This window comes from Schistocerca gregaria, chromosome 4, assembly GCF_023897955.1.
Source record: "Schistocerca gregaria isolate iqSchGreg1 chromosome 4, iqSchGreg1.2, whole genome shotgun sequence".
Taxonomy (NCBI): domain Eukaryota; kingdom Metazoa; phylum Arthropoda; class Insecta; order Orthoptera; family Acrididae; genus Schistocerca; species Schistocerca gregaria.
Window position 1 is genome coordinate 686,180,860 of NC_064923.1, and position 21,858 is coordinate 686,202,717.

Genomic DNA, 21,858 nt, shown 5'->3' on the forward strand with positions numbered 1-21,858 from the left:
GTATGTGTCCAACAGGTTAGTGAGAACTTTGACCACAGATCTATGAAGATCACCGGAATGGGATGGTTTACTACCAGCAACACGGTGCACCACCTCATTTCCTCACGGACGTTCGAGAGTTCGAGGTTTCCTCGATAATGGCTTTCCAGGTCAGTGAACTGAACTTGGGGGGGTGGGGGGGGGGGGGGGGAGGCAGTCGCATTGTCACAACGCAGGCATTACTTGACGCCTCTGGATATCTTTGTCTGGGGTTCCATTAAAGACGGTGTGTATGGTCCTTCCCTACCAAACAATTAAGCCGACATGAAAAATCGAATCTGTGCTGCCGTTGCACAAGTTACGCCCGATTTGCTGCAAGAACTAATTACCGGTGGGATAGAGAAACAATTAAAATCTCTCAAAAGTGAGAAGGTTGCTGGACCTTATGGGATACCAGTTAGATTGTACACAGAGTACGCGAAGGAACTTGCCCCCCTTTTTGCAGCGGTGTACCGTAGGTCTCTAGAAGAGAGTAGCGTTCCAAAGAATTGGAAAGGGGCACAGGTCTCCCTGTTTTCAAGAAGGGACGTCGAACAGATGTGCAGAACTATAGACCTATATCTCTAACGTCGATCAGTTGTAGAATTTTGGAGCACGTATTATATTCGAGTATAATGACTTTTCTGGAGACTAGAAATCTACTCTGTAGACTCTTAAAAGACGATCGTGTGAAACCCAGCTCGCGCTATTCGTCCGCGAGACTCAGAGGGCCATAGACAAGGCTTCCCAGGTAGATGCCGTGTTTCTTGACTTCCACAAGGCGTTTGATACAGTTCCCCACAGTCGTTTAATGAACAAAGTAAGAGCATGTGGACTATCAGATCAATTGTGTGATTGGATTGAGGAGTTCCTAGATAACAGAACGCCGCATGTTATTCTCAATGGAGAGAAGTCTTCCGAAGTAAGAGTGAATTCAGGTGTACCGCAGGGGAGTGTCGCAGGACCGTTTGCTATTCACAATATACATAAATGACGTTGTGGATGATATCGGAAGTTCACTGAGGCTTTTTGCAGATGATGCTGTGGTATATCGAGAGGTTGTAACAATGGAAAATTGTATTGAGATGCAGGAGGATCTGCAACGAATTGACGCATGATGCAGGGAATGGCAATTGAATCTCAATGTAGACAAGTGTAATTTTCTGCGAATACATAGAAATAAATATCCTTTATAATTTAGCTACAATATAGCAGGTCAGCAACTGTAAGCAGTTAGTTCCATAAATTATCTGGGAGTAGGCATTAGGAGTGATTTAAAATGGAATGATCTTATAAAGTTGATCGTCGGTAACGCAGATGCCAAACTGAGATTCATTGGAAGAATCCTAATTAAATGCAATCCGAAAACAAAGGAAGTAGGTTACAGTACACTTGTTCGCCTACTGCTTGAATATTGCTCACCAGTGTGGGGTCCGTATCAGACAGGGTTGATAGAAGAGATAGAGAGCAGCGGAGAGTAGCGCGCTTCGTTACAGGATCATTTAGTAATCGCGAAAGCGTTACGGAGATGATAGATTAACTCCAGTGGAAGACTCTGCAGGAGAGACGCTCAGTAGCTCGGTACGGGCTTTTGTGGAAATTTCGAGAACGTACATTCACCGAGGAGTCAAGCAGTATATCGCTCCCTCGTACGTTTATCTCGCGAAGAGACCATGAGGATAAAATCAGAGAGATTAGAGCCCACACAGAGGCATACCGACAATCTTTCTTTCCACGAACAGTACGTGACTGGAATAGAAGGGAGAACCAATAGAGGTACTCAAAGTACCCTCCGCCACACGCCATCACGTGGCTTGCGGAGTATGGATGTAGATGTAGATGTTTATCGCATCACACACAAATGGTAGTCACAGCGAACCAAAGTGATACTTGACACTTTAATGCGAAATTTGAGGTTGTTTGCTACAAAATGACTCGTCTAAGTCCTGTAAGTTACCTCAACAAATTTCTGTATCGTTCCGAAGTTGTATGGTAATTTTTGACTAATGCTTTATAATAAAGTCCATATATGGCTATACAGGTTGTTATGTCCATTTGTGAGCGACAGCTCGGTGCTGCGCACGGTAACGCAAACTAGCCTGTTAAATCCTCTTCTGCAGAAGAGAAGCGGAATGTCACTAAGTGGCGGTGCTGTAGTAAACATTCGCAGGTTACGTGTACACATCGAGTCAGAGGCATCAGAGTGGCGCTCCAATCCGATTAGGAAGTACTTCTCTCCGGGAGAGGTGGCAGCAGCCGCACAGCCCGCGTCGTTCGATCCCGCAGGAGTTTGTTGCCATTAGGCCAGCGATTCACAGTAATGGCGGTAATTAAACCGAAGTGCTTTTTCACAATGGAAGTGAAACGGAAACAGATAAGCTTCAAATAGCTGCCACCTATTCAGCATCAATGCAGTGCAATCAGGCGCTCAAAAAGAGAATTACCGATTCCACCGAAAAAAAATTTCAACACCTCTTTGTACGCCTTTTTGTGTGCAGTTATCATTACATCGCAATGCAGTTTACGCGGTACTGTACAATGGAAGAACACCGTTTTAATACATTCTCTCTTTGAAGGTAAATGATTAATGAACTGGAAAAGTAAAAATATCCAACAAAGCAAGAGGAAAAACTACCGTTAAAAATCAATAGCGCTGGATATTCCCGTATGTTATTCAAACGTGCATATATGGTACAAATATACTCATGATTTATGGCTCTGTGTTCAATGTATTTGTAATTTAATTAAATTCAGCAGGTTTTGCGAGTCTACGTGAGACAAAATAGGTTGGTCACGAAATGAGTCACTTTATACACTCATAGAAAGCTATTAATAAAATTCATAAACCCAAAAGACTAAGAAAACAAAAACAAATAAAGGTTTACAATAACATGCAGCATGAACCTGAAACTCACCAACCACATTACAGAGGTTTATTAAGGACTTTTTAAAAATTTTATTTTCACGCAAAGGACCGATGGTCTTTGGTGCCTCGTTACAGAATAAAGCATTTCGTTTCATTTGGTAGCACCATTTACCTTAGTATCTCTGTAGCACTAAAATACCTGCACAACAGTTCATGTGTCGATAGAATGCTCTTTGAGTCTAGTTTGGAAACATGCCAGTTCTGTTCTTAACAACAGTAGTATTAATTTTAAGCTTCGCCCTAAAACTTTCATGCAGTATGTAAGCAAAACGCTGATCATTATCTCAGTGCTAATACGTGCTAAAAGTTACTAAACCTTCGCGCTGAGCATGTTTGCATTCAATGGACAGCCTTCTAATATGCAATGTCAATATGTGCACTGATGTAGAAATCCCATAGTAGCAAAATAGGTGATGTAATTTAAAAAAAAAGTCATCTCTCAGCAAACAGGAACTGTCTGTAACAAAGAGAGACCCCCTAGTTAAATCAAATTAAATCTTACTCGAATGTACAAAGCGAATATGAACATGCATCTGTAGCCTAGAAATTACTACTGCATGACCACTGCCCGGAAAATCAATCCTCAAATATTAGACGGAGTTAGAACGGAAAAATGTTTTATCTCATTGTAAAATTTGTAATATTCCGAATAAAATGATATATATATATATATATATATATATATATATATATATATATATATATATATATATATACTCACATGGTAAGTATTTTATTTTACTTTTTTAAATATAATCTGCACCGGTTGAAAATGTCAAAACTTTTAAGTCCATTACTTCAAGATCTAATAATTCGGTAATTTTTTTATATAGAAGACTATGGATTGCTGTGTTATAAAGGTTAAATTACGTGTTTGTATTGGTAGCACTGTCAAAAACAGTATCAAATCATTTAGTAGTATAAACACGAATTGTATGACGAAGTTAACTTCTTTCTTGGGAAAGTGACGAATAGATCGATAAATCGCTCAAAAAGTTAAGTATGACACCAAAATGAAGTGTTTTTAAGAAATGGTAATAGATTTTCAAATAAAGGGAAACATTATGTTCTACATGTGGCGTGTGGATTTACAGGCAAACTCGTAAGTTTCTAGAGAAACACCCAATAGTGCTCCGAAGATTAAAATAAAACGTTGTGATACACTGTTTTCTCAAACCGAAAGTGATGTAACTGGTAGGTTGGGCTATATTCTGATAGATTTACACATCCTAACAAGTGTGTTGGGTGAATGTGTGTATTGTAAAATATGTTAAGGGCCGGTCAGTTCACATGAAGACAGTGAGGTATCAAATGGACTAGCCGGGAAACTTATTGTTAGTTGTGCCACTTGTAAATATACTCATTCATTTTTGAATTCTGGTAAGTGTAAAGATAATTATTTGGAAGTACATGTTGGTGGTTTTATGGATTGAGAGCTACTGGCAAAGGACGCACTGTAGCAGAAAAATGTGTGCTGTGATAAATATGCCACGCCCACCTTGTAAAATCGACAAGCATGCAGGATTTATTGGAGCTGCTGTGGAATCTGTTGCATGTGAGTCAATGAAGGGTGCTACAAAAGCAGCTGTTGAAATAAATGATGGTACGACTGACGTACCAGTAGTCTTTGATGGTACTAGGCAGAAGTGCAGCTACAGTTTTAAGAATTCTGTTGCTACGGTGACCAGTGTGGATACTGCAAAGGTAATAGATTTTCAGATTCTAACCAAACATTGTTATAAGCGTAAATCAGAGAATGAAGAAGGGCGTATCTGTGACAGAAATTGTGAAGGAACAAGTGGTGGCCTCTGCAACTATTGAAATTTTTAGTCGATCTGTGAACGAAACGGGAGTGCGTTACACTAAGTTATTAGGTGATGGAGATTCAAAAGCATATAACAATGCAGTAGCCGCTCAGCCTTAGGGCGAGAAGATTATCATAAAACTGGAATGTGTTGGCCATATCCAGAAGAGGATGGGCACCAGGTTGAGAAAGTTGAAACAAAGTTTGAGAGACAAGAAACTTTCCGATGGTAAAACCATAAGAAGAAGGCTGACAGACAAAATGATTGATTGGGCTACTGTCAACTGCTGAAAAACCAGTACAGCACCTTTGCCCTCCTGGACCTGATCCATGGTGCAATTACCGCAATGCCCAGTGCTCAAACAGTTCATTCACCCATAAACAATCCGTCCCAGCATCAGTAATTGACATCATAATAGCTACTTACAGAGACCTGGCAAATCCTGAATTACTGAAGAAGTGTCTGCATGGTCAGACCCAAAATCCCTATGGGTCATTCAATAATATTATATGAACTCTATTACCAAAAAATGTTTTTATTGGAATGAAGACACTAAAGTGGGGGGGCAGTGATGCTGTTATTGCTTTAAATGACGACAACATTGGTAGGGTGAAAGTGCTACAGCATATGGGAATTAATCCTGGAGCAATCTGCATCAGAGAACTAACGGATGAATCAGAGCATGTAGCACAGTTGGCCCCTAAGGAGTCCAGAAAAGAATAAAAGAAGAAAAATCTTGGAATAGGATCAAGAGGATGATATACAGTATGGTGCAGAGTGATTCTGAGTGATAAAAAATAAAAAATTGAGCACATATTAAGTGAGTTACAGTCTTCTGAAAATTTAGAAGCCGTTCCGAAAAATTTACATTTTCTGTTACATTTTTCCCTAAATCTCAGGAAACACTTCGAATGGTGCTAAAAGAAGAACATACTGTTGCGTATAATTCAAATTATTTAGGATAACGTAAAAAAAGTACACAAAATTTTAACCGTGTAGTTAAAAAATTGTACTTGAGAAAGCAGTGGCTGAAATGCAATTGTTGTAGTTCAGTAGACTCAGAAATACAGTTTAATGTACTGTGAAAGTTTCATATCAATGGCTACAGCGGTTCCTGAGATATAGGAAAGCCAATTCACTAAATTTAACATTGTAGGGATAGAGCGTTCCAACTCCCCTTGAAAACCTGAAGTGAGATAACACCATCAATATGCCCATAATAATGATTGGTGCTCTATGGTCCTCTTTTAGCCCTGCTCTGCGAATCACAAATGAAACAATCGTACGGCGTTTGAGGCAGTTCTCTTACCTATTGCATGTCTTTCTTCTTCGGCGACTTGTGCGTCCACGATGATGTGACGAAGTGGTGGGGGCATGACAAATACCCAGTCCCCAACTACAGAAGGTCTCCGAGCTGGGAGAGGTTCGATCTCATGACCTCAGGGTCTAGAAGTATCAATGATACTCACTCGACGGCGAGCTGTAGACTACGATTAACAGATTATGTGTGTGGGGAAACTTATCTTGCAAGCTGAAATTTGAGTTACCTTTTGTGGTGTCACCGCCAGACACCACACTTGCTAGGTGGCAGCCTTTAAATCGGCCGCGGTCCGGTAGTATACGTCGGACCCGCGTGTCGCCACTATCAGTGATTATAGACCGAGCGCCACCACACGGCAGGTCTAGAGAGACTTCCAAGCACTCGCCCCAGTTGTACAGCCGACTTTGCTAGCGATGGTTCACTGACTTCTACGCTCTCATTTGCCGAGACGATAGTTAGCATAGCCTTTAGCTACGTTATTTGCTACGACCTAGCAAGGCGCCAGTATCCGTACTATTGATATTGTGAATCATGTACCATAAATAGCGACGTTCGTCATTAATGGATTAAAGTTAAGTATTCCACCAGCTACGTCCGTTTCTCTGAAGCCTAATTTCCTTGTCCTGTTCCAGACCTCACGCCAGCCTGCGTGAGCAAAATCGCGTGCCTTTCGGCCTCCTCTAGTAACACGGTTTGGCTCTCCTGCCAACCATAACACCTTTATGTCTATGAAAACTGATCATCATGAGGTCTTTGACAGGTGATACAATTGAGAGGCTAGGAATAGCGGAGGAAAAAAGTGAGCATTACTGGACTAGGGTTGAAACGATCCATCGTCAATGGTTTTAGTTAATTCAGTGTATGCTATAACAAAGAATAATGAGGATCCAGTACACATTATTACTTTAACACGTGTGGTCAACATATGAAGGTTCACGATCAAGTACGTAACCGTGTGATGCTTAAGCGAAATCTAGTTCACTGAGCTGATTATTCACCAAAAATTACTGTAAGTGCATGGTACATTGAAATGAAGGATCATAAAATAATATGAGGAAGATAGTAGAGGCTTTGATGTTCACATGAACCTTGATACAATTTTAACTGACGTTTAACCATCATGTAAATTTTCTTACGACTGTTTTGCCAGTGGCTGCTATCTACACTAAACCAATATCGTTATTTTGACCAAACATTGGACCCCAATAATTACCAAATAAATCTATATACTATGAGTAGCGGTGGAACCGCCAAATGTAGAATAACTTTTCGAATTATCCCAAATCCTCGACGACAAGAGGCGTGAACTGAGAATCAGTGGTTGTAAAAAAACATCAAAAGTAATCACGGTATTCATATTCTCATGCCATCAAACGAGAAACGAAGGATGTTCAGTTACGCGTTTATCAGTACAGAGTTTTCACGAGATTCCTACCGACGTGGTTCAGTCGTGAGCGAGAATCCGAAGCTGACCAGGCGAAGACAGACAGCCTTTCTCCTCCGAGGTGCGGCTACAGGAGAAGCTTATACAAAAGCCTCACATGCGTTACTCTCACCGGAAGCGGATATCACGTTGGTGACCACAATTAAAGACGAAGAGAAAACTGAATCACTCCGCAAAGGCTCAAGTAATGAGATCGAAGGTGGATGAAGCGAAGATCTATTTACATGGGCACTTCAGTATGCTACTATCGTAGTCCAACCGATGTATGTAATTACCTGCAGCCAATTTTTTTACGTCAGGCCTAACATTAGAAACTGTAAGAAAATTCATCTCTTAGACACTTCTTTATCACCCTGTTTATTGTGTAGCCAGCAGTTTCGGCGTTTCAATGCGCCATTTTCAGGTCTTTGTTGATGCTGATTCAAATGGCTCTGAGCACTATGGGACTTAACATCTGAGGTCATCAGTCCCCTAGACTTAAAACTACTTAAACCTAACAGAAGGACATCACACACATCCATGCTCGAGGCAGGATTCGAACCTGCGACCGTAGCGATCGCGCGGTTCCAGACTGAAGGGCTTAGAACCGCTCGGTCACGGAGGCCGGCAGTTGATGCTAAAGGAATGATGACTATCCACATAAACATTGCATCAGTGGCCATCATAACTGGCTTACGCAGACTGTCCGTAAATGTGATGTTAGCACTCCAACCATCAACTGCTAACTGTCGTGCTGTCAGATGGATAGAGTGCTGACATAACCATTACAGATAGTCTGCGTAAACCAGTTATGTTGGCCACTGATCGAGCGTACATAAGGATCGTGATAATCCCTTCGGCATCAACTAAGGCATGATTATGACACACTGAAACACCGAAACTGGTAGCTACACAATAAATAAGATCATAAGGAAGGCTGTAGACGTTTCATTTTCTTAGAATAGTGAACGGCCGCAGTCATCAAGATCTCCCGTCAAAAGGATGGACACACAAAATATTAGAAAGATGCGAGATTGTGAACATGCAACTACCTTTCAAGCACTGCTCGGTTCTGCTTTACGGCAATGATAGTTGAACGATAACTGCCATACACAACAATCTTGATAGGTTAGCTGCTGATAAGCACTTCGGGCAGGGATTGATTAAATGCAGTGGAACAGCGGTAAATTGACGCTATGCTGTGTTGATCCTCAGCGCAGGGATCCATCGCCGTCATTTGGAGTCTGTACATGGTCGTCGATGTGAAATCCAATTCATTACTAGGCTTTATCATTGAACGACGCACCATGGAGCAACTATCAGAGTGTGTTGGGAATCGTTAGATGTAATATATATGTACACATGGAGAAATGATTAAAGTCTCAGAAAAAAATGGATTATTTATTAAAGAGAAAGACCTTCACTAATTAAGCAAACTAGTAAGAAGTTGGTCCACCTCTGGCCTTATGAAATTATTTATTCGGATTTGCATTGATTAATAGAGTTGTCGGACATCATCCTCAGGGATAACGTGTGAAATTCTATACAATCGTCGCTTTCGATCATCAAAATCCCTAGCAGGTTAGAGGGCCCTGCCCATAACGCTCCTGACGCTCTCAATTGGGAAGAGATCCGGTTACCTTGCTGGCAAAGGTAGGGTTGACAAGGACAAAGACAAGCAGTTGAAACTCTCGTCGTATGTGTGCGAGCATTATCTTGCTGAAATGAAAGCCCAGGATGGTTCGCCATGTAGGGCAACAGAACGGGGCGCACAATATCGTCGACGTATCGCTGTGCCGTAAGGATGATGTGGGTGATAGCCAAAGGTGTCCTGCTACGAAATGAAATAATGAAATTCTATCCCGGATCATCACTCCTAGTTGTCGGGCAGCATGGCAGATGACAGTCATGTTAGCATCCACCACCGTCCAGTGCGTTTCCACACACATCTTCGATTGTCATCGGGACTCATTTCAAAGCGGGACTCGCGGCTGTAGACAGTTATACTCCAACCAATGAGATTCCAGGCCGAAGACGTGTCTGGAGATACTCCGACACTCTGAAGATGGCCGTAAGTATTTCTCCTCCCTCTCCGCCCCCCTCCCCCACCCACTTGAGTCATTAGTCTTCCGACAGATTTGATGCGGCCCATCACGAATTCCCCTCCTGTGCCAACCTCCTCGTCTCAAAGCAGAACTTTCAACCTATGTCCTCAATTATTTGCTGGACGTGTTCCAGTGTTTGTGTTCGCTGTAGTTTTTACCACCTACTGTTCCTTTTACTACCATGGAAGTTATTCTCGACGTCTTATCAGATGTCCAAGCATCATGTCCCTTTGGCTGTTTTAGACTTTCCCGACGTAGTGACTTCTTCACTGGGTCATGGGCTTCGGATAAGGTTGTGGGAGCTGCACAATATTTCAACGAGACAGCTGCTCTCCATCTTCAGGTGCTTACTGACGTGTTGTTGCAGTGGCTCGCCAATATATTCGCTGGATCGCTAGGAAAGCGCAGGCGCCAAGTGTGGGGCTATAATGCGATCGTAGACGAATCGTAGAGCACGGCGAAATCCAGTGCCGCTGCGGGAGAAACGTTCCACTGTCTTCGCATGCGCGGCATGGATAAAGCACGGCAGCAGATCGGGAAAATGCGCCCGCGCAGGCAGTGTTGGCGCCAAGTTTACATGTAAGTGTCCGGACTCCGACTCTCCGTCTGTGTTGACTCGGATTCGTTCGTCTGCCACCAACGATGTCTTAGTGGCGGCAGAGATGCTTCCCATGTGAAAGTTGTAATCCCGTGTCTCTATTAATTAGGTCGTTACTTACCGATATTTCTACTGCTTCTTTAATAATGGAGTCCCTGTACGTGGAAGAGGACGAAAGGATCTTTGTGTCTCCGTAGTTTACTCTGTGTCCCGGGATAAGACAGTGTTCAGCCACAGCAAACTTTTCTGGCCGACCCAGTCTGGTGTGACGCTTATATTCGGCTCATTTATCCTTAACAGTGTGCGCACACGTCTGTCCAGAGTATTATTTCCGCACTGGCATGTGGTTTTATATATCTCTGGTCTTCTTATACCTTGGTTGTGTTTAATAGATCCTAGCATAGTTTGAACTCGCGCTGGAGCGAGGAACAGCCATTTTATTTTATGTTTCTTGAACATCCTGCCGATATTAATTGACAACATAGGGTAGAAAAACCACCCTTGTGGAGTCCTCCGTTTCTTATGGCTATTCTTGAGCATTAGTGCGCGCAGATTCAAATGTATCTCTTTATTAGAGCACCCGCTTCGTAAAAACACAGAGCGAAGACGGCTAAGCTCTGCACCTGAGACAACTTGTAGGTATACGTCAGTATCAATTGGTTTAAGAAACACCCTGTGAGTCAACAAACTCGTTCTTTTCTGCTGTCCAAGACATCTGAGAACTGGAAGTCTCCATTTTTCTGCACTTCCATAGTGAAACAAGTGGTCGGGTGGAGAGAGGATAGGCCTGCCGTGTACGAGCGCTTCTTTGCGCTTCAGTCCGGAGCCGCGCGACCGCTACGGTCACAGGTTCGAATCCTGCCTCAGGCATGGATGTATGTGATGTCCTTAGGTTAGTTAGGTTTAAGTAGTTCTAAGTTCAAGGGGACTGATGATCTCAGATTTTATGTCCCATAGTGATTAGAGCCATTTGGAGAGATGATAATGTGCTCCAGAAATGCAGAAAGTGTTGCTGCCCCATGTTGCCAAGCCAAACTACAAAGGAGTCATCCATAAATCTCCAGAAGCATTTAGGTTTCAACATCGCTGACTGCTCTGTTCTTCCCCTAAGTCTTCAATAAAAAGATACTATAAGAGACAGAGGGCTATTCATAACACGACCGACAGTTTTCTGAAAATATTGTTCATTAAATAAAAAGTAACTAGAGGTAAACACATGTTTGACTTGATGTAAGATGTTCTCCTCAAACGTAGTTCCTGAAAGTTATAATGAATCCACCAGAAGTACTCGTGTGAACAAAGAGACCTCATCGAGACTCACCAAGTGTGGGAAATTATACAATGACCAGTTGTGTTACACTGTCAAGGAGAAATGTGCTGAACACAGTAGTCACACAAGATTGGGTCAGCCGAAAGCTTCTGCTTTTGCTGAACACTGTCTTGACACGGGAAATAGCATGAAGTATGGAGAGACAAAGATCCTTTCGTCCGCTTCCAACTACTGGACCTCCATGATTAAAGAAGCAGTCGAAATATGTGCAAGTAACGACCTGATTGATAGAGACACGGGATTTCAACTCAACAAGACATGGGAAACATCACTGGCGTCACCACCCTCCATACCTACAAATCCTTAATCTGTCCCATCCTCTGTTATGCCAGTCCCTACTGGATATCCTAGCCCCCCCCCCAAATTCTATAAGTCCCTCCTAATCCTTGAGCACAATGCACTCCACCTTGCCTTCCATGTACAACTCATGTCCCCCACACGGATCCTCTACGACCTGACTCCTTTCTCCCATCAGCTCCTATTCTTTGAACATATCCAAATACTCTACATGCCCCGCCGCCTTGATTCCCCACATCCCCTGGTTTCTCCTCTCCTCTCCAACCCCCGCCCTCTGCCGCACCTTCACTTTTGTGTCCCCCCTACCCTCCATCTCTATGCAATTCATCTTCTTTCCCAAAGTGGCTTCTGTCATCTTCCCCTCCAAGATGATGCCCTCCCTCCCTCCATTTATTCCTGCTATTAACTCTGATCCTGACATTCCCCACCATTCCTCTGTCCTTCCCTGGGCTCCCTCTCCCACCCTTCCATCCTGTTTTTTCCCTGCCTACCCTCTCTCTGCCTCCCTTCTCTTCCCCCCCCCCCCCCCCCCTGCTGAGTCCTTTTGCTTTCCCCTCCTCTGCTTTCCCTGCTCCCTCTCTCGTCTGCCCTGTCTCCCCCTTTTATGAATCCTCGTACACTGCCAGCTACTCCCCCCTTCCCCCCACTTTGTTTTTCCTCTCCTTCCCCCTTATCTTTCTCGTCATCTGTTCAGGATCCCCCATCTGCCCTCGGCTGTGCTGTGTCATATTTGTGCCAACTTTTTAGTGCAGTGTTCAAGTGAGTGTTCAGTGTTGTGCATCTTTTTCAAAGTGTTGCGAACGGAAATCATGCTGTCGCTGGGGGTGATTTTTATATCTCTTGCGAAAAGTACCAGACTGTCTAAGTGTTTAATTGTCTGTCTATTACTTTACCTGTCTGCTTCCTGCGTATTTTATTAGCATCAAATGCTGCAAATGGCTCTGAGCACTATATGACTTAATATCTGAGGTCATCAGTCCCCTAGAACTTAGAACTACTTAAACCTAACTAACCTAAGGACATCACACACATTCATGCCCGAGGCAGGATTCGAACCTGCGACCATAGCAGTGGCGGGGTACCGGACTCAAGCGCCTAGAACCGCACGGCCACCGCGGCCGGCCTTTATTAGCATCGCCAACCCTTTGTTATATGTTTTAAGTTCCACAATTTTCCGCCATTTTACCACTTAAGTCACCGATTTTATCACATGTTTTATTATAAATTATCTCCATTTTTTTTAAGAAAAATTCTTTAGGTTGAAGAGCGGCGCACTAAGCTGCTACCAGCCTGCCCCCTTTGGGGGGAATCGAATCTCAATAAAGAAAAAAAAAAGCAGCAACACGTTATAATGGCGAATCTCCCACCGCACAACCATTAGCCCCTCATGATCAAGTTATCTGTATTTTTAATGCTAATGGCCTTAAAGGTATGAAGACTGAACACTTTCCCACCACATGGAAACGCACATGAAACCCACCTACGACATTCGTTTCCACAGTATGGTTTCCCATCGCACTGACTGATTCCATTGCCAAGGTGGGGACATGGTAGTGTTTCTGCATGAGACACACGTTCATAATCGTGAGGTTATCTAACCACTTCAACATATACTGGCTACGGCAGTCACTATTTCTACCCCCCTTGATGCTATAACTTTTGCTGTGGCGTATTTGAGCTGTAACCTACCACTTCTTGATGCAGACCTTCTCACCTTGACATCGTTTGACAAACTAATTGTTGGGTCAGATTTCAACACCAAGCATCCGTCTTGGCATTCACGCGTTGCTAATCCCAACGGCAGACCCCTCCTTGACCGGGAAGATCCTCTGGCGCTATCGGTCAATGGCCTCCACACTCCCACCCTAATACCAGTCCGCACCGACTGCCAGCCGGACTAGTTGGATGAAGCCATTTTCAAGAATGTTGCAGTGTAGTTTTCTTTGGAAACATTTCACGAACTGGCCTCTGACAACGACCCCTCACTCGTGCAACTTACTGACGTCGCTGTCTTTAGTCGTCCGTTCTACCTTGACCATCAGGAATTGGGACAAATTTTCCTGGATGCTTATTAACACCGCTCGGTGACATTTCGTCCTGATAACGCCAGCCAATCTGGTTACTGCTGTTGATTACCTAACCACAAAAATCCAAAGGGCGATGAAGGCCTCTACTTCCATTGCCTTAAGGAACAAGATGACTTGCCTCCTCGCAGGCGGTGGAAGGACTTTCATGATCCTTGGAATAAGTATCACATCAGGCGTCTCCAACGTGAATTCTGAAGGCCGCTCGCCCATTGGAAAACGGAACAATGGGAGGACAAGATGTCCGCCTTCCTCCTCCAACATAAATCCAAATGGGCTTTTCTCCGAGTCCTGCAGCGCTCCACAGTGAAGACCAACCATCCCATCGATACAGTGGATGGCTTAACTTTTATTGAGAAGTTCTGTGGCCAGGACGTAGTCCATAAAGAAATTATCACTGGTAATTGTTTCGTCCAGTTTTGTTAATACTTTCAACAATCCTCGACACTTTTGACCTGATTTGTTTCTCGTGATCCATTTTCCAGATTTTCTGTATACGCTTCTGCAGCACAAACATATGCTGTTTTTACGTCAGGTAACAACCATAATTTTATTCCATATTCCCTATGGGTTTTGAAGGTATATACCGCCTGAAAGGACACCTTCCTCCAGATGGAACCAATTGCTCATCCACTGTGACATCTTCGTAAGGAACTAACATTTCAGGCGACCGTTCCAGAAAAATTTCAGAATCCTGATAGCAGTCGGTTTATTGCCTAACCGGTCGATCTTCTTTATTGTCAAATCTGAGAAAACTGCCGACTGTATGGGAACGCCGAAGGGAATCGTTGCACGAGGAACTGGCCGAACATTCGTGTTGTCCCGTAGCTCTTCAAGACATTCTCCAGTTGACCTGTACTCAACAGCTAATACGGCGTGTTCAAAAAGTCTCTCCGCAGTGCCGCATGATTTTTAGCCGAGCGTGCCGTATGCTGCAGTGAATGTACCGACATGAAATTCGGTGAAATACATGTTATTAATTTATTGAATATTCATTTTTACTTAAAAATTTTCACATTAAATGTTGAAAGTACCACCGCCCCCCACGTTGTTGAATACATAATTCAATTCGTCTAATCAACTTTCCAAACACAAGCTGTAACATTTCTTCTGTAATAGAAGCATTGAAAGTGGATATTGCGGTTTTCAATTCATCGATGCATTTTCGACGGTTTTTATAGACAGCTGCTTTCGCTGCACCCCAGAAGAAAAAGTCAGGTGGTGTTAGGTCAGGCGATCAAGGAGGCCAAAGTCCCTGTGTAATTATGCGATCACCTAAAACGTCAGCAAGCAGTGACATTGAAACGCGAGCTGTATGCGCGGTTCCACTATCTTGTTAAAAATAACCGTTCAGTATTTCACTTAACACAAATTCTCCAATCAAAGGGTACAGAATACCACTGCAGTATCGTTGTGCGTTTATTGTTTCGTTGAAAAATATGGGACCCACAATCCGACATCTAGAAATTGCGATCCAAAGTCGTATTTTCACAGAATGAAGTGGTTCCTCATGAATACACAATGAATTTGCATGTCTCCACATACGAGAATTTTGCGAGTTCATGTACCCGGATAAACGAAACCACGACTCATCAGTGAAAAACGTTTCATGAAGAATATCCATTCCATTTTATTGAACGAAATTTTTGAACCATTGACAATAATCGTCAGACAAAACGCTAGGACGACCAATTCTCGGTGCATCGGTACTGAACCTGTACTTCGAAATTTGTTAATCAAATCTCAAACAGTATCGCGATGGGGGAGTCTTGTTTCCGCGAAAACTGAATTAAATGTTTGACGAACTGAAACTGTGTATTTACCGCCAGCTTTGAGCACTTGTTCGACTAAAAAACGACACGTTCTTCAATGGTTAGCATTTTAACAGAGACAAAAACGGAACAAAGGAACAAAGGAACTTAACTTAAACGTCCACGTCAACGTGAAACAAGACACAGCAACGATACTACTGACTCTGGCTGAGATAAACAAAACAGTGGAATGTTGGGAGAGTCCACTTGAAGGGAAGTAACCGAGGCATGCGAACAATCATACGGCGCTCGCGGCTAACAGTCCTACGGCACTGTGGACAGACTTTTTGAACACCCCGTATAACGAGTCCCAAGTAAGCCTTGAGTTCCTTACTTGTAACAGGGGCCAAAGTCACATCTTTGACTTGGGATGCCCCTGTCATTTCTCTGCTGATTTCCTTCAGTATCACTATAAAGAGCTCTTGAGTTATGAACAGTGGAAATGACGATATTTTCGCTTCGTCAGTCCACTTAAGACCAAACCGCGTAGATGCTGGAGCAGGACGGTGAATGTTTGCTGCCCCAAAATAAAAACGTAAAATAAAGGAAAACAAATTAAACTAGCATGAAACACATTAAAGGAAAACAAATTAAACTAGCATGAAATACAACCCAATAACACAAATTATAGAGAAACAAAATAAAACGTAAACATGAAATAGGGAAAAAGTAAAGGTATACTGCGTACAACCCCAAGGAGTGATGGAAGACAGAGGTTTTCATCTTTCTACACAATTGTACAATGAGGAGGTGGAGGGATAACCCTGAGAAAGCGTTTGCCAGCGTCGCGTTCCCCACTAAAACAACCACCTATAACTGATGTTAGTTTCGAAACTGAGACCACAACGGTGACAGCCCAGTGCACTAGCCACTAGACTATGACGCGGTAAAACAATAATAATAGCGTACCCATAAAATACAGTTACGTATGGGATATATTGATAATTCTCACCTTGCTGTTGACTCTGCTGAAGTATTTGTACTCCACACTATACCATTATTCCAAGTATATACATATCTAACTACACTAGTTTCCTTAGACAACGATGTTCGGCCTTCATCTACTTCAATCGCATCACTCTCCTCACTTCCAGTCTATACGTTATCATCATCACTTGAACCATCAACAAAATCTTGAAAATCAGTATCATTGACAGGATCATCTACCATTTTATCACGTGACTTATTCAAAAGCCTTTCTAACTCACCGTTATTCAAAAAAGTCTTGCCATTTCACGCAAAATAGCTAGATACAAAAATGAGACTAATGATTTATTTATTATTCTTGTACCTACTCTTACAACAATTTGAAGTGCCTCAGAAATGTTGTAGATCATATGACAACAATCGCATTTTTTTTTCAAATAAAATTTTGTTGGTATTCGAATGTCAATTTCAGGCTGGGTCTAAGAGACCCATTCACAACAGGTGTGTCATAGCTGTGTCTCCAAATTATTTTTGATTCAGAAATCAACATTGAGGACAATATAATTTTATATTTGTGGATTACCTAAGGTACTGTTAGAATATAAATGTTACCCGCGGTTTTGTGTTAATTTTAGTAAACTAATTGGGTCAGTTACACCCGCTCACAGTAGGAAGGGTAACAGGGTGAGTGATCACCACGGACTGCTGTGCATGCTCTACAACGTGATCCTATGCTGACCATAAAGTCAGTAAGGAGTTCTAGTGGTAGCACGATTCATTCCTCCACCAAAGCGGTTGGTAACTGTAAGATGGTCACTGCAGCATGTGGTGATGCTGTGATACGTCTTTCAGTCGCATCCCACATGTGATAGATGAGATTTAAGTCGGAAGAACGGGCTGGTCAGTCCATCCGTCGAATATTCTCTCGTTGCAATATCGTTTCCGCGAGCGCTGTTCGATGCGGTCACGTGGTGTCATCCATAAAAATGAAGGCAGGGCCGAATGCAGCCCTGAAAAGACGTACGTAGGAAAAAAGTACAGCTCCACAATAACGTTGACCGGTGAGTCTACAGCTTTTTACTAATTTATTCGTGTGAAAAGCGTTGCATATAAATTAAAAAATAAAGAAAGCAGGCTTTACAAAACGAATACAAACAAAGGAAACAAAGAACCTAACGCGTGCGTGGCTCGTGTTTCCACCATCATGTATTTTGCACCCTGTTTTTGACGTACTTCCACCTCACTACGTTAATTTAAATTACTACTGTACACAAAGTTGCTGCTTCGCCTGACTGTGAAAGGCGCTAGCAGCTCGTATCCATTTATCCCCTCTCGTAGTATCTTTGCTCGACTGCTATAACTTCCTGGTTGTTGTCTGTTGTAAGAGAGTTCGGACAGCAAGTTCGGGTCTGCCAGTCAGTTGGAACGTGTCTGGAGAGGGGTGCGGACCTGCCAGTCGGGGAGCTCCAATGCGGCTCTATTGCAGGACATGGCTCGCCCGACCATTACCGTCACGCTTCAGTTGAGCCGGGCCACGGTCTTGATGGATCGTCGGTCGGTCGTCCTACCGGACGATGTGTTTTGGTTCGCCGATCGTTCATGAGTGGGCTGTGTGTGTGTGTGTGTGTGTGTGTGTGTGTGTGTGTGTGTGTGTGTATGTGTGTGCGTGCGTGTGTGTGTGTGTGTGTGTGTGTGTGTGTGTCTCCGTGCATCGACTCATCATTTGTCTTCGTGTGTGCTTAGTTACTGTTGGGTATCTTTAGGTCTTCGTGCAGGTGTTTGTCAGGTTGTGCGTGTAGCTGGCGTTATTTTATATGTTGTCGGCATACTGGCTCTGAGAGGTTGGTCGTCTCATCGGACGACGTGTAACTGGTTCTCTGAGCGCTTCTGGGCCCCTTCAGTTACCATCTTTCGGAACTTGGGCCGGTCCTTTCCTAGTGCAGGGATGTCGCTTAGCCAGTGGGCGTGTTTCCTCTGCATGGTTGGGTCCGCACCAGTATTTCCGCCGTCGTATCTCTGGAAGTGAGTGGGAGACACACCAGCATTGCAGTCGCGACGGAGCAGCAGTCGCGGACGGATCAGCCGGCAGTCGGCCGGTTGGTGCGGACCAGGAAGGATATCTCCGTGCGGTGCAGTCGGCTGGGTCCGGTGGCAGTCCCTGCGCAGTGTCGGAGCGTGTGTGGAGTTGTCCGATCGCTACGAGCTTCGTGGTTCCCTGACACAAGATGTCAAAGTTGAGTAGTGGTTTCAACTACCCAAGCCACCTCCATTCATGTTGTGGTGGTTCATTTCGGTGGTTTGCTGTTGGGGAGGTTTTCCTGTGAGCAACACTGATTGTTTCTATTCCTGAAATTTATCTGCCACGCGGTGTAATTAACTATTTTGGTTGACTGAAACTCGAGTGCACCAGTGGAATTTTCTGCCTTGTGACTTTTAGTGTTCTGGTTACCTGCTCTAGGCACTGACTTAAATTCAGGCAGTGTCCTTTCTTCACCGGTTGTAACTGTCCAACACGGTGTGTAGTTTTTACAGCTTAATATACACTCCTGGAAATGGAAAAAAGAACACATTGACACCGGTGTGTCAGACCCACCATACTTGCTCCGGACACTGCGAGAGGGCTGTACAAGCAATGATCACACGCACGGCACAGCGGACACACCAGGAACCGCCGTGTTGGCCGTCGAATGGCGCTAGCTGCGCAGTATTTGTGCACCGCCACCGTCAGTGTCAGCCAGTTTGCCGTGGCATACGGAGCTCCATCGCAGTCTTTAACACTGGTAGCATGCCGCGAAAGCGTGGACTTGAACAGTATGTGCAGTTGACGGACTTTGAGCGAGGGCGTATAGTGGGCATGCGGGAGGCCGGGTGGACGTACCGCCGAATTGCTCAACATGTGGGGCGTGAGGTCTCCACAGTACATCGATGTTGTCGCCAGTGGTCGGCGGCAGGTGCACGTGCCCGTCGACCTGGGACCGTACCGCAGCGACGCACGGATGCACGACAAGACCGTAGGATCCTATGCAGTGCCGTAGGGGAACGCACCGCCACTTCCCAGCAAATTAGGGACACTGTTGCTCCTGGGGTATCGGCGAGGACCATTCGCAACCGTCTCCATGAAGCTGGGCTACGGTCGCGCACACCGTTAGGCCGTCTTCCGCTCACGCCCCAACATCGTGCAGCCCGCCTCCAGTGGTGTCGCGACAGGCGTGAATGGAGGGACGAATGGAGACGTGTCGTCTTCAGCGATGAGAGTCGCTTCTGCCTTGGTGCCAATGATGGTCGTATGCGTGTTTGGCGCCGTGCAGGTGAGCGCCACAATCAGGACTGCATACGACTGAGGAACACAGGGCCAACACCCGGCATCATGGTGTGTGGAGCGATCTCCTACACTGGCCGTACACCTCTGGTGATCGTCGAGGGGACACTGAATAGTGTACGGTACATCCAAACCGTCATCGAACCCATCATTCTACCATTCCTAGACCGGCAAGGGAACTTGCTGTTCCAACAGGACAATGCACGACCGCATGTATCCCGTGCCACCCAATGTGCTCTAGAAGGTGTAAGTCAACTAACCTGGCCAGCAAGATCTCCGGATCTGTCCCCTATTGAGCATGTTTGGGACTGGATGAAGTGTCGTCTCACGCGGTCTGCACGTCCAGAACGAACGCTGGTCCAACTGAGGCGCCAGGTGGAAATGGCATGGCAAGCCGTTCCACAGGACTACATACAGCATCTCTACGATCGTCTCCATGGGAGAATAGCAGCCTGCATTGCTGCGAAAGGTAGATATACACTGTACTAATGCCGACGTTGTGCATGCTCTGTTGCCTGTGTCTATATGCCTGTGGTTCTGTCAGTGTGATCATGTGATGTATCTGACCCCAGGAATGTTTCAATAAAGTTTCCCCTTCCTGGGACAATGAATTCACGGTGTTCTTATTTCAATTTCCGGGAGTGTAGTTACCTGTAAAAAGGCTGCAAATACTAATACAATCAGATCAAAAATTAGCAACGGCGACGGCATTCTCCCTGACCCCACAATGTGTCCTCCAGCATGCACGAAGCAGGGCACTGAAGGCATACGTATGGGTGCTTGCTGGTTTGTTCGATTCCCCTTTCTGATAAAGTTCCATCTGGCCGTATTATTCTTTGTCCTATCTATCCTATCCCAAAACAATAATGTTCGACATATTCTTAGATGCCAATACATGTTCCCACCACTCGCCATATGGGGGTACATCCAAAATTACTACTAAGATTAAATCAGGGAAGAGCACTCAACGACGTCCCTTGTTGGTTCAGTTCCTTTGCTCTTAGCACCATCATGTTGATGCCGGTGTCCGAGTGTCAAAGAAACACCAGTTACTGGGCGTACGGCAAAGGGACCATCCCTATACAGTCGCAGTGTTTCCGTGGAGCATGAGACTGCATACTTTACAGGCCTGTTCAGTGCGCTTGCTAATGCTCCCACGGTTTGACGTGGGCTCAGTCTTGCCTGTTCCACACTGTAGTGGTCATCTTCTGCGTAGCAGCAGAAGTGCCTGTGGTTCGCGGGGTTCCCAACGTATGTGAAAAAATGTTGCGAGTAATACCAGAAGCCTAGGCTACATTCGTCACCCTTCGTCCTTCTCACAGTTTCCAGATGATTCTTCCTCATGTGAAGTCATCCAAATGTTGCAATGATGACCACAACCACACTGTACCGTAGGTGCTCGCTGATTGACCACACTGTCTTTCCCCATTCCTTCTAGTGCCTCGCTCTGCGGGGCCAGCCTTACTTGTCGGTGTGATCACGCTACCTCAAGCAAAATGACGACCAACTTTCTATGCAGGACCGGGAGACCTCCGGTAAGATGCTAACGAACTTTCATTCATTGCTATCTAGTTGTCGATTTATCAGTCTCGTCCTTAAGTTTTGCAGAGCTGAGTATACGGAGAGTTATGTAAAACCACTTAGTCTAAGGTGTTTTACAATAAGTACGTTACAATAAACACAATTTTCACTCATAGTCTGTTAGTCTGTTACCTGATCATTTAAAGAGCAGGGCAAAGCATAGTCACTTTGAAAGAAATGTCGTCACTGAGTAATTGAAAGATTCGTATGGGTGATAGCGACTCGGCATCTGACAGTTGCGTGGAATATAGCGAATTTGATTTTTTCCATTGTTTCACCGGTGATGTTACGCATCGATATTTCATCTATAAAT